This window comes from Ziziphus jujuba, chromosome 2 (assembly GCF_031755915.1).
Source record: "Ziziphus jujuba cultivar Dongzao chromosome 2, ASM3175591v1".
Taxonomy (NCBI): Eukaryota; Viridiplantae; Streptophyta; class Magnoliopsida; order Rosales; family Rhamnaceae; genus Ziziphus; species Ziziphus jujuba.
In genome coordinates this window covers 31,878,500-31,891,806 of record NC_083380.1, presented here as the reverse complement: position 1 = coordinate 31,891,806, position 13,307 = coordinate 31,878,500, and the positions used below count along the sequence as shown (strand labels likewise).

Sequence of the window (13,307 nt, the reverse complement as noted above, 5' to 3'; positions counted from 1 at the left end):
ATATAAAAGCATATAGTGAATTCATTTCTCGTTTTACAATTTTCTATGCATAATTTTAATTAATTTTTTTAATTCTAATTTTATATTTCAATTTCTTTTAAATACTATTTTAGGATAGGAAGGAGAAAAAATACAGAAAATATGTGAATCATAATTATTTATGGGAAAATGTAGTTACCATTGAAGTTAGAACAAAAAAAAAAATCTTTATTTTTTATTCTTTAAAATTCTTCAATATGCTTTTTATTTTCAAAATTATATTTTTTAAAATAAAGAGCACGATAAAGATGCTCTAACTAATAATTTCATCCAAGAATTTTTTTTTTTGTTTTTTTTGATAGTCTTTTGTAAGGTATTTTGTATTTATCCATGCATCCAAGTCTAGTGTTGCTCGTCTTTACCAGTGGGTTCCTCAAACGAGTGAAAGAGACACTTTTGGTGTGGAATTTTTGAGCGAGCAAATTATGATAATGAGATAGAAAATAACACATGATATAAAAGTAAATGAACAACATGACATATTTGGCATATTTCATTTTGTAATTATTTATTTACATAAATTCGTTGCTTTTCATGATTCTAATTTGTTTGTTAGGTATAAAGATTTTTCAGCATTGTCCATGACCTTGTTCAGACTTCAAACCCACCCCACCCCACCAAAATAAAATGTATGGATGAAATTAATTTGTTTAGAAGAGTTTTGAGAATTTTAATCATCATGCCATATTTTTGTTTTCACCTATAGGCACTTGTGTTTTATATTTCATCAAACATTTAAAAAAAAAAAACAATTAATAGAATTTTATAATTATATAAATTTTAAAGAATTAAAATATTATAATTCAGAAAAAATAAATTTAAGAATAAAGAGTAGAAGTAATTGATATTGCACTAAAAAACATTCATAAAAAAACAGTTGACGATTTTCATATTTTCTTTTCTTAATTAACTTTTGGTTATCTATAGCTTTATTAATTATAATTGGCAAGAAGAAAATGCAAAATAACGGGGGAACAAATAACAAACTAATATATAAAAAAAAATACAATTAATTAAATTGTATTATTATGTAAATGTATGATCAATATATATTCTAAAAATCAAATAGTCTGTAAGCTGTAAATGTATGATACGATGTACATGAAAAATATATATATATTTTTTAACATTTGGTGTTGGGAATTCAAGTTCAGATAATTATTAAAAAGAAAAAAAAGAAAAAAAGAGGGGTTTTACAATAGAGTTATCTCTACGAAGACAAATGAACAATATAATTATGGCTTCCACTTTGCAAGGTACCTTTGCTATCATCATGGTCCTAACTATTGGTCCTCTTTTGAGAATCAATAGTCTTTCTTGAATGGCCACGTTGGAAGATGTTCTTGATCACAAAAACATGCACTAAAAACAAATAAAAAAAAAAATCATTACCAGCACAGCAAATTGAGAAACGTAACTTAATATCTAGGGATTTTATTCTACTTTTATCACCACAAAAATAAAGAGGGGTTTTATTCTATTGGATCAGACACATCCTACCAACTCCAGGCTCACCATCTCTAGGCGGTGGGATGTAACACCCCGTCCCGAACCATGTCGGAATTTCTACACGTTGACCGTTGACCAAAGGGGTCAAAAGTTGACTTTTTGACCTGGTTGGAATTCTAGGTTGACTAAGGTACCGTTACGAAGTACACGTTGGCACGAGTTCGTAGACTGGTAGCACGTTGAAAACGGAGCTACGGTTTGAAAGTTATGAGCAAAACAAGTTGAGTTCCAAACTATCCAAGGGGTGCCGGAGTTGACTTTTTATTCATGCAAGGTTGAGCGTTGACTCATGCATAGTTGTGAAGTGCTCGTCGATACGAGTCCGTAGACTAGCGGCACGTCCGATTTGGACATGTGGTTTGAAAGTTATGGACCTGTAGAGTTTTTCAAATACCGTATTATTTTAATATTATTTTTTAAACACGTAACGATGTGCCACGTGTGACTTAATGAAGGTGACCATGTGTCACCATGGTGAAATGCCACATGTCAACCATGTTTAAAAATCAAATTATTTTTATTATTATTTTAAATAATAATATTATTATTAATATTATTTAATTATTTTTATTTTATTTCTTTTTCTTTTTCTTTTTTTTCCCCACGTGGGAAAACACCTTTTCTTTTTTTTTTCTTTTTCTTTTTCTTTTTTCCTTTTTTTTTCCTTCTTCTTCCCCGAGCACCAAAACACAAAACACGCACAGTTTTTTTCTCCCACCGGCCGTCCCTCTCTCTCTCCTTGCTGCACTTTTTCTGGCCACCCATAGTCCTCACGCACCGGCCACCGTCCAAGCCAGCCACCTCGCAACCTCAGCCACCAAATCTCCTGGCTAGCCGCCGTCGGACGCGCCCAGATCGGGCCGGCGAAGTCGCGGCGGCGAGGTGAAATTTTTCCGGCAATTCTCGCCGTTTCCGACCAACCCAGCCCGTCCCATACCTCTATCCCACTATTTTCGACCCCTCTAAGTCCATTTCCGGGGTTAGTTTGCCCAAAATCCCCACCGTTTGAAAGATCCCTCAAGTTTAAAACCGACCGAAGCTTCCGGACCAAATTTCGGCCACCTCCGGCGGGATTGGGGTCGATGGAGACCGGATTTGTGATCCTCGTTCCACGAGCTTCGATTCGGTATATAATTTGTCAATTTTGGTTAACGTTTGTGTTTGACCTCCCCGGTACCGGGTATTATTTACCCGATTAAAATATTAATTTAATTGACTGTCTGTGAATTTTGTTCTAGGAGCACCGGTGAGTCGTAGAATTGATCCCGTGGTGGATCATGGGTTAATTGCGTGCTCCAGGTGAGTGACCCACCTTTAAAAATATTTTTGGGGTAATTAATTGTATTTATGTGGTATTAAATTGATATCTGTAAATTGTGCTCATGTGGCGTATTTTAAATACAATCGGGAAAAATATTATTTTATATATATATATTTACCCATTGGTGCTGAATGAAATTTTGAGGTCATTAGAAAATTTCCGATTATTATTTTATTGTGATTAAATGGTATTTATTACACATGAGCAAGTATTTTCAGTAATTGTTTGTGTCTAGATTTTATATCATTTTTGGGCAATTAATTATGTTTAATTGGTATTTAAATTATGCTCATGTGGTACAAATTGGTTATGGTTTTATTGTGGTTTAATTTATTTATTATGCATGAGCAAGGTGTATTTCGGTAATATTTGTACGTGGTTTTCAGTATTAATTTTTCAGGCATAATTGGGTTAAATATTTTACGAAAATATTTGGTTATATTTTATAAATTATGCCCGCGGTATTTTTATGGTTGCATCTCGTATTTCGAGAAAATTGTGGTTTGTTATTATCGCTGTTTCGTACCAGTCTGGTTAAATAAAAATACGTGGGATGGTAAGTGTGAGAATTTAATATATTTCCCACGGTAATTTTGGAAAACGGTACGGTTGATTATTAATGTTTATTTTTAGACGCACTCATACAGTATTGGTGTTCTGGTGTATGGTGTATGGACACGTGGTAGCGCGCGGTTATTATGTGGTTTAGCGCGTGGTTATTACTTCACCCGTGAGTTGCCATTGGACCGTGGGCAGGCAAGTTTGTTGTGCACAGCCGCCCCCCTCCTTGGCCGGGTGATGGTTTCAGCAGCGGTACTGTCGGGACGCCGAAGTGACCGTTGCAGGTTTCTCTCTTTAACCCCCCGCCAGTCGGTGCTCGGGACGCTGGGTATCGGAGGGCATCACCGGTATATGGTGTGGTGCGTCGGTGTAAATTGCAAATAATGTTTTAAACCCCAAAGGTGTTCAAAGTTATTTACTATAATTTATTATATTTTAATTATATATTTGGGATATTTATTTATTTATTTGTTGTTTATTAATTTATTTGGTTCCTTGGTTTTCGGGAGGTATGAACATCGGGTTTTGTGAAAATGTTTTAAAAGGGGAACTTTTCCAACTGAGAGAATTGTAAGGGTTTTGAGAGAAATTATTATTTCCAATTAATTATTATTTATCTACGTTATTACTGTGATATTATATTGTATAGTAGATAGGGTCACTCACTGAGATGATTAGCATCTCACACTCTTAAATTCCGTTCCCCTAGGTCCAGGTTGGAGACGTTGATTGTCCGGGGCGAGCCCAACGTCTCAGTTCGTTGCCGAAGGTTCAAGAAGTATTTCTCCCCTTTTTCCTCTCTATCTTGTATTGCTTCTTTATCTGTCATTGTATAAATTCCGCATTTATCTGTATAGTGCTCTGTATACTGTATTGGACATGTAGTTTTATTTATGCACTGAGTTGTTATTTTTTGAAGTGTTGAAATTTGTGGAATCAACTTGTAGTACTGTGGGAGGAATAAGGGGACAATTATAGAAGTATGTTTTCAGTGCAGGTAATTTTTGGTTAGTCCTACCCTTAGGGGAGGTGCTGCCGGATTTTCCGTTGGAAGGTTCGGTGGTATTTCCCTGGGATCAGGGCTTGTCTAGGGTTCCGGGAAAGAAATTCTGGACGGGTCCTGACATGGGATGTGTAAATAATGCCGTATATGTTTAGGTTTCTAAATTCATAATTAAGCAAATTAATTTCTTTTATTATTATCCAACAAACATAAATAGAAAAATATTATATAAATACCTGCAATCTTGTGGAGCACTCCATGAATCATGTGGTTGCATACTCGGATCCATTGACAAAAATCTTCTCCTATCACGGAGCAAAATCTGAAGATCATGAACTTTGTTTTCTAGACTAATACAACAATTTCCATGCATTGTGCACTGCAAACTAGGTTAAGATCTCTACTAGGTTCACAAAACCCACCAAAGTCTTGGTTGTATCAAGAAATCTTGGTTGTAATCCAATCTTTTTAATGAATTTATCATGTTTTATCTTATTAAACACATCTGATCATGATTACCTGGAAACCTTTTTCTAGAGTAGTACAAGAACTTGTAAAATGTAATTGTCCCCCTAGATTTTGCATAACTAAATCCTCCATTTGGATGTTTGTTATTTATAGCATATGAATTTCCTGAGAATAAATCGCTTGCAATTTGAAAATGTGCATCTGGATAAAAATGTAGAAATGTATCTGTAGCCATAATATATCAATATCCTGCGATTAAAAAAGAAAATGAACAACTTTTTGCTTTGCAGATATCCACCTTGATTATTAGATTGATTAAAAAAATTAACTATTAGGTATTAATATTATTTTAGGTAGAAAAAAGTGTTATATATATATATATATAAATTCTATGGTGTAGATTATTCACACCATAAAACACTTTATATATATAATAAAGTTAAATGAGGATATCCATGACTTTTTAACTGGTGTTCAAGTGAGCATAATTATTTAAAACGATAGATTGCATGAAATTGCTTATATGTTACATTAAATACATATAATCCAATGACTCAAACAAATGATCAAATCCATTTATCCAGACATTAAAAAATTGTGGATATCCCTACCTGAATCTCATTGTATATATGCATTAATATACTTATATTGCATGGTGTATATATATATATATATATATATAAATTCCTCCTATGTTGAGCATAGATTTGTTCCCATATTATGATACACATCAGCGCTCAATTACATATAATTCAAAAAATATATTACTTTGAACTACATATAATTGAATTTTTATTCCCACCATACTAATTTAGGTAACTATGTCCAAAGTAGTGAGCCCTTTTTACATAATATCGATGAGATAACAAGCGCAAAGCATTAGGCTTACATCATAAACTAGATTTTCAATTCTATATCATTAATTATAATAACTTGTAACAACCCAGACCACCCGCATCAAGATATTGTCCGCTTTGGGCCCGGCCCGCACGGTTTTGCTCTTCCCGACCCCAGAACAACGGTAGGTCACAGGAAAAGGCCTCTTGAAGGGAAAGGTATCCACACGCTTATAAGCCATGCTTCGTTCCCCTTTCCAACCGATGTGGGATGTTACAGTGGTATCAGAGCCGGACCCGGATCGGTGTGCCAGCGTCCCGAAAGCTTTCCGCGAGATTTCGGCCACCTTGGGTCCGATCTTCGGGAAGTGAGACCGAATCTGTGATCCTCATCACTCAAGCTTCGATTCGGTATATCACTCGTAATTTCTAGTTGTCGTTTGTGTTCGCTCCCCGGGTACCCATTTGGGAGTTATCCGATTAAAATATTAATATATTTGGTTGGTGTACTGTGGCTGTTTTAGGTGCGCGTGTGAGTAGTGGAGTTGATCCTGCGGAGGATCTTAGTTGATATACGCGCTTAAGGTGAGTGACCCACCTTCAAAAATATTTTGGGGTAATTAATTATATTTATTTGGTGTTTAATTGATATTTGAAATTATGCTCATGTGGTGCAAGTTAATTATAATTGTGGAAAATTATTATTTTATAAGTACGTGTATGTTTATTTGTCAGGACCCGTCCAGAATTCCTCCTCCGGAACCCTAGACAGCCCTGATCCCAGGGAAATACCACCGAACCTTCCAACGGAAAATCCGGCAGCACCTCCCCTAAGGGATTTACTTACCACAATTTACCTGCACTGAAAACACACTTCTAAAATTATCCCCTTATTCCTCCCACAGTACTACAAATCGATTCCACAAATTGCAGCACTTAAAAAATAAATACAGTAATCCAGTGCAAAATAAATACAACAAGAGTGAAAGAAATATTACAACTGCAATAAAAGAATAACAGGGTACTGCCGAACTAAAACAGCGAGGAAGATCAAGTCCGCTCCGAGTGAACACCGACAACCTGGTACCTAGAGGAACGGAATTTAAGAGTGTGAGATGCTAATCATCTCAGTGAGCGACCCTACTACTATACCATAAAAGATCACAGTAATAAGTATAAATAATAATTATTTGGAAATAATATTTTCTCTCAAAACCCTTACAATTCTCTCAGTTGGAAAGGTTCCCCTTTTAAAACAATTTCACAAAACCCTTTATCCATATTCCCCGAAAACCAAGACATCAATTAAATACCAGAAGCGGTAACAATTATATTTTTAATTCCAATTCAGTTTCCAAACATTTTATTTTTAAAACACAGTTCTGAAAATCATTTGATGCACCCACTATATACCAGTGGCGCCAACAGTACCCAGCGTCCCAAGGTACCGCCAGACAGGAGGTTATAGAAAGAAACCGGCATACGGTCGCGTGGCGTCCCACTGCGCCGCTGCTAACCTGGTGTCCCGGCCAAAGGGGGGTGGCCGCCCTCTCCGATGGCATCCACAGGACACCCTCATAATATCAACCGCGCGCTACTCACACCCACCTGCGCGCTAATCACATCACCTGCGCGCTAATCACACCCACCTGCGCTCTAATCACAACCGTGTGCACACTAACCATATCACATATACCATATCACATAATCAGAACACCAGTACGTGCACGGTGCATCTAAAAAATCATAAAATCCACAATTTAAATTATAAAACAAATTTCACATTTTTCATAAACATAGCGGGCATAATCCATCCGCTTGAACCGGGAATTTTCCCATAATTTCCTTATAATCCATACCATAAATTCCATGATTTTCAAATCCACCAACTTCCAAATCCATCAATTCAAATATCCACATTTTCCCAATAGCATAAATAATTTCTCGAAATATCATAATCAAATCTCATAATATTCCATGGGCATATTTTATAAAAATTGAAATCACCAATATAACCAAATATTTTCCTTGAAATATTTGAAAATCAAATCGTGCCCAATTTACCATTAAAACCACACCAATTTCAAAATCCTCAAAACCATAAAATAATTCCACATGGCATAAATTTGTAGAATTCGCATTTTCTTAAATCCAATAAATTCATAAATAATTCTACAATAAATCCAATAAATATTTGGCACATAGAAATTAAATTCCAAATATTTAATTCACTCATAATATATTCATCAATTAAATTCCCCAAAATTAATTTGAAGGTGGGTCACTCACCTGGAGCACGCAATTAACCCATGATCCACTCGGGATCAATTCTACGACTCACCGGTGCTCCTAGAACAAAATTCACAGACAGTCAAATAAATTAATATTTTATTCGGGTAAATAATACCCGGTACCCGGGGGGGTCAAAACACAAACGATATCTAGAATTTACGAGTTATATACCGAATTGAAGCTCGAGTGATGCTAATCACAGATCCGGTCTTAATTTTCGATGATCGTACCCGACGGGGTTTGAATTTTATCGGGAAGCTTTTCGGGTTTCGGCTCTGCAATTCTCCCAAACCGTCGCGAATTGGTGGAAACGGAAGTCGGATTTGGGTTCAGGAGGTCGAACACTGCGGACTGGAGCTGGCCGGAATTTTCGGGGTACTCGCCGGAACAGTAATTTCCGGCGGGCCGCCACGTCACCGGCAACCGTCGCCGGAACAGTAATTTCCGACGGTGGCCGTTTGCTGTGAAATTTTGCAGATTTGTAGATCGTGAGGAGAGCAATCCAACGGGACCGACGGTGAGCAAAACGGAGGTCGGACGGCGGAGAAATCACCGTTTGAAGATTTTCGACCCCTCGCCGGAAAACGCTCCGATCCCGGCGCGTCGGTGGTCCGATGGCCGTGATTTTTGGTGGGTAGGCCGGACTTGAGGAGAGGATGCTGGGTGTATGGCGCGTGTACTGTTTATCGGCCGGAATAGTGCCGATTCGCGGTGGCCGGCGGTGGAGGGGGAAAAATCGCCGCCAAACTTCGGACGTCCGATCCGGGCGCGTCCGGCTGCCGTTCGCCGTGAAATTTGGAGGTTTTGCCGGAAATGAGGTGGGCAAGCTTTCTGTCCGGCGCGTGTACAGTAACTCGGCCGGAAAAACGTGAAAATGACCGGCGGCCGGCGGGTCCTCTCTCTCTCTTTCTCTCTCCTCTCTCTCTTTCTCTCTCTTCTCTCTCTTTCTCTCTCTTCCCCGAGAGTTTTTCAAAATTAAAACCCTGCGTGACACTGTTCATGCCACGTGGACCAATCAGAAACTGACACGTGGCATTTCACTGTTCACGACCCAAAAACATTAAAATAATACGGTATCCGGTAAACTTCAAACGTCCATAACTTTTTAACCACATGTCCGATTTAAGCGTGCCGCTAGTCTATGAACTCGTATCGATGAGTACTTTACAACCATACAAGAGTCAACTCACAATTACATCACAACAAAAAGTCAACTCCCGGCACCTTTTAGACAGTTTACACTTCAACTTGTTTTGCCCATAACTTTCAAACCGTAGCTCCGTTTTCGACGTGCTACTAGTCTACGAACTCAGGGCATCATGCACTTCGCCACCGTACCCTAGTCAACTCAAAATTCTCACCGAGTCAAAAAGTCAACTTTTGACCCCCTTCGGTCAACGGTCAACCTCGGTCAACGTGCACGGATTCCGGTGCGATTCGGGACGGGGTGTTACATTATTGGTGCTAAATGGAATTTTGGGTTATTCAGAAACCCCGATTTTATTATTTATTGTGATTTAATTTTATTTATTACGCATGAGTAAGGTATTTTCAGTAACAAATCGTATATGGTTTTAATATTGTTTTTGGGCATAATTGGTTTAAATATTTAAGGAAATTATTTGTTTAAATTGGTGGTTTAATTTTTATAATTATGCTCGTGGTATATTATTTGTTGAACCTCGTGTTACGAGAAAAATTGTTGTTTTACTGTTATCGATGTTTTCGTACCGGGTTGGTTAAAGGAAAATATGTGGGATGGTAAAAATTGAAATTGGTATATTTTCCACGGTAATTTTGGAAAAACGGTAAGGTTATAATTAATTTAACAATTATTTTAGACGCATTCATATAGTATTGGTGTTCTGGTGTATATGTGATTAGCACGCAAGTTATTATGTCTCCCGTGAGTTGCCATTAGACCGTGGGCAGGCAAGTTTGATATTGGCCACAGCCGCCCTCCTCCTTGGCCAGGATGACGGTTTCAGCAGCAGTACTGTTGGGACGCCGAAGTGCCGTTTGCAAGTTTCTCTCTTTAATCCCTCGCCAGTCGGTGCTTGGGACGCTGGGTATCGGAGGGCATCACTGGTATATAGTGTGGTGCGTCAAGTGTAAATTTTCAGATAAAATTTCAAACCCAAAGTGTTCAAAATTATTTATCATATTTTATTACATTTATTTATATTTGGGATATTTATCTATTGTTTATTAAATTAATTGATCCTTTGGTTTTCGGGAAATATGAATATTGGGTTTTGTGAAAATGTTTTAAAAGGGGAACATTTCCAAAAGAGTGAATAGTGAGAGTTTTGAGAGAAAATATTACTTCAATTGTTATTATTATTTATTTATCTATTTAATTGTCGATATTAAATTAAATTCCCTTATTTGTTATATTATTATTATTAAAAGTGTTCAGTAGCTAGGGTCGCTCACTGAGATAATTAGCATCTCACATTTTTAAATTCCGTTCCCTTAGGTGCAAGGGGTGATAGGCGTTCTTCCGGAGCAAACCAAATCTCCGCCGCTATCGTAGTTCGAGAAGTACCTTTGTACTCGTTCAATTCAGTTGTAATATTTCTTTCATATTTGTTGTATTTTCTATTGAATAGCACTTCATGAAGCTCTGTATACTATTCTGGATACTTATGCTTTATTTATGCACTGGATTATTGTTATTCCTGTGAAGTGCTATAAAATTGTGGAATCAATTTGTAGTATTGTGGAAGGAACAAGGGGATGAATATAGAAGTGTGTTTTCAGTGCAGGTAATTTTTGGTAAGTCCTACCCTTAGGGGAGGTGCTGTCGGATTTTCCGTTGGAAGGTTCGGTGGTATTTCCCTGGGATCAGGACTTATCTAGGGTTCCGGAAAAGAATTCTGGACGGGTCCTTACATAACTTGTCATGTTTAATATGATATTACTTATAAATTGGAAGATAATTTAAAACAAAAGAAATAATTTCTTGTGTTATATATGTATAAATAATGTTCATGTGCCAACGAATAAATACTGTAAATAAAAAGTTGTATCCCTCCTCAAGGACAGTAGCCAATAACTCAGTCCCCCTCCACACATTTCTAAGTGGCCTGGGGTCTTAAAAAATGCATCATTTGAAAAGTTGATTCCTTTGGTTCGAGGAAGATAACAATGAGGATGCAAAACCAAGCACCGATTGAAAGCCTTTTCATCCAAATAGGTTACTACCTTTCCAATGAGGAAACTCTCAAGAAACAGATCGAACATTGAAATTGGCTTTGCCCATGCTTCGTTTAGAGTTGTTAGTATCACAGTTTTGTCCTCCATTGATGCATTTCTTAGAACCATCCCTAATCGAATCTTGTCAATTCCCTGAAAAGCATACACCTTAATTGAATAATTAATACGAGATGAAATCATAGTTTGCAATATTTTTCTCTTTCCGAAGAAAAAAATCCAATTAGTTTTGTCTAGATAAACAACAAATTAAGCTAGCTTTAAAAGTTATAAATTTGAAATTCTTTATTTTTTTTTCACAAAAATCTGAAGTGAAATGTTCTTGATTAAGTAATTAGACAATATGCATATTTTTGAACTGGATACACATATTATTTGGAATCAAATTAATATAGAAAAATATATAAAAGAGACTCATATTAATATATCTATACATATATTTACCGTGTTTTTAGAAAATTTTATTTTATTTTATTTTTTTAAAAAATATATTATTTTAATTAAGACTAAGTGGTCTAATCAGCTAGTCCTTTTTTTTTTTTTTTTTTTATATCGGGATGAGGGATTTTCTATTGGTCATAGGGATAGAGGGACTCAAACTCTATAACTCAAACGGTGGTTTTTATGAGTGAGCCATCTTCGTATTTATACAAGAAATTGGCTAGTACTCCATAAATCCTCTTTGATTTCCTTCATCAATTAAACAGAAAAACAACAAAAACAAACATGAAAATGCAACAAACGACAAAGAGAAGAACAAGAATTAATTCCTTTATTCAGCAGTAGAACAAAAGGTAAAAACAAAAACAAAAATAAAAAACAGACAACACTCAAAAAAAGCTTACCTGCCCAAAAGTAAGTGTTGGTAGCGAAAAGTTGGGAGAGTACATAAGAATAAGATGAGGAGTTTGAATAAGTAGAAAGCAGCAACCATGCCACTGAAGCCATCCCCAACAACACCAAACCACCCATCCTCACTGCCCTTACTCTTTTTCCTCTGCTATTTCCCTTCTCTTCCTCTAGTTTCGATGCCATTTCCTCTGTCCTCTGTTTCTCTCTTTCTCTCTCTCTCTCTCTCTATATATATATATAGAATCTTTTAAAATGCGCATATAAACCATTCGTATTGTAGAATTTCTATATATATATATATATATTTGTATTATTATTCAGAAGTCCATCAATTAGTCCATATCCTGACAGATTAAAGTTGATCAATATATACATTCGTCCATAAAAATCTACAACATGATACAACATATTTCAAATATCAGATAAGATGAGTTACAGAGACATAACAAGTGAAAAGGATAATATCATACATAATGACTTAAAATAAAAATTCTAATTGAATAAATAGCAATTCTAAGTCCACATATGGCGGAACTAGATTTTTGTGTGTAAATATTTAAAAACGAGAGTAAACCAATAGCTATATATGGAAGGGATTTTTCATTCATCCATGCATCCAAGTTTAATATTCTAATTAACATTTTCGTCAACGAATTTTTTTTTTTCTTTTTAAGTCTTTTGTAAGAAATTTTGTATTTATCCATGCATCCAAGTTTAGTCTTGCTCGTCTTTCTCGGTGGGTCCTCAAATACCCTTAATGCGGAATTTCTGAGCGAGAAGATTGTGATAATGAGATTGAAAATAATATATGATATAAAAGCAGATGAGTGGGACAAAGTAGCAGCCATTTGTATTGTCATTATCGGCATATTCCTTTTTCTAATTATTTATTTACATAAATTCTTTGCTTTTCATGATTCCATTTGTTTGTTACGCATAAAGATTTTTTCAGCATTGTCCATGACCTTGTTGAGATTTCAAATCACAAAATAGAATGTATGGATGAAAATAGTTTGTCTGGAGGGGTTTTGAGAACTTCAATCGTCATGCCATAAATTTTGTACTCTTTCAAGTTTAATATTCTGACTGATAGTTATATATTGAAACAAATTTTAGCTAATTGCCCTTTTTTTTATTTTTGTATTTCTTTTAGTTTTTATATCCAAAACTTGATCATATATCTAGCTACCTTCTTTGTTTTTCTACGCTC

The 13,307-nt window shown here is 35.9% G+C and overlaps 1 pseudogene; it reads right to left on the bottom strand.

Annotated features, from left to right (window-relative positions):
• Window positions 1–4,248: 4,248 nt before the first annotated feature.
• On the bottom strand, window positions 4,249–12,727 carry LOC112491785 (uncharacterized protein At4g15970-like; annotated as a pseudogene).
• Window positions 12,728–13,307: the final 580 nt, after the last annotated feature.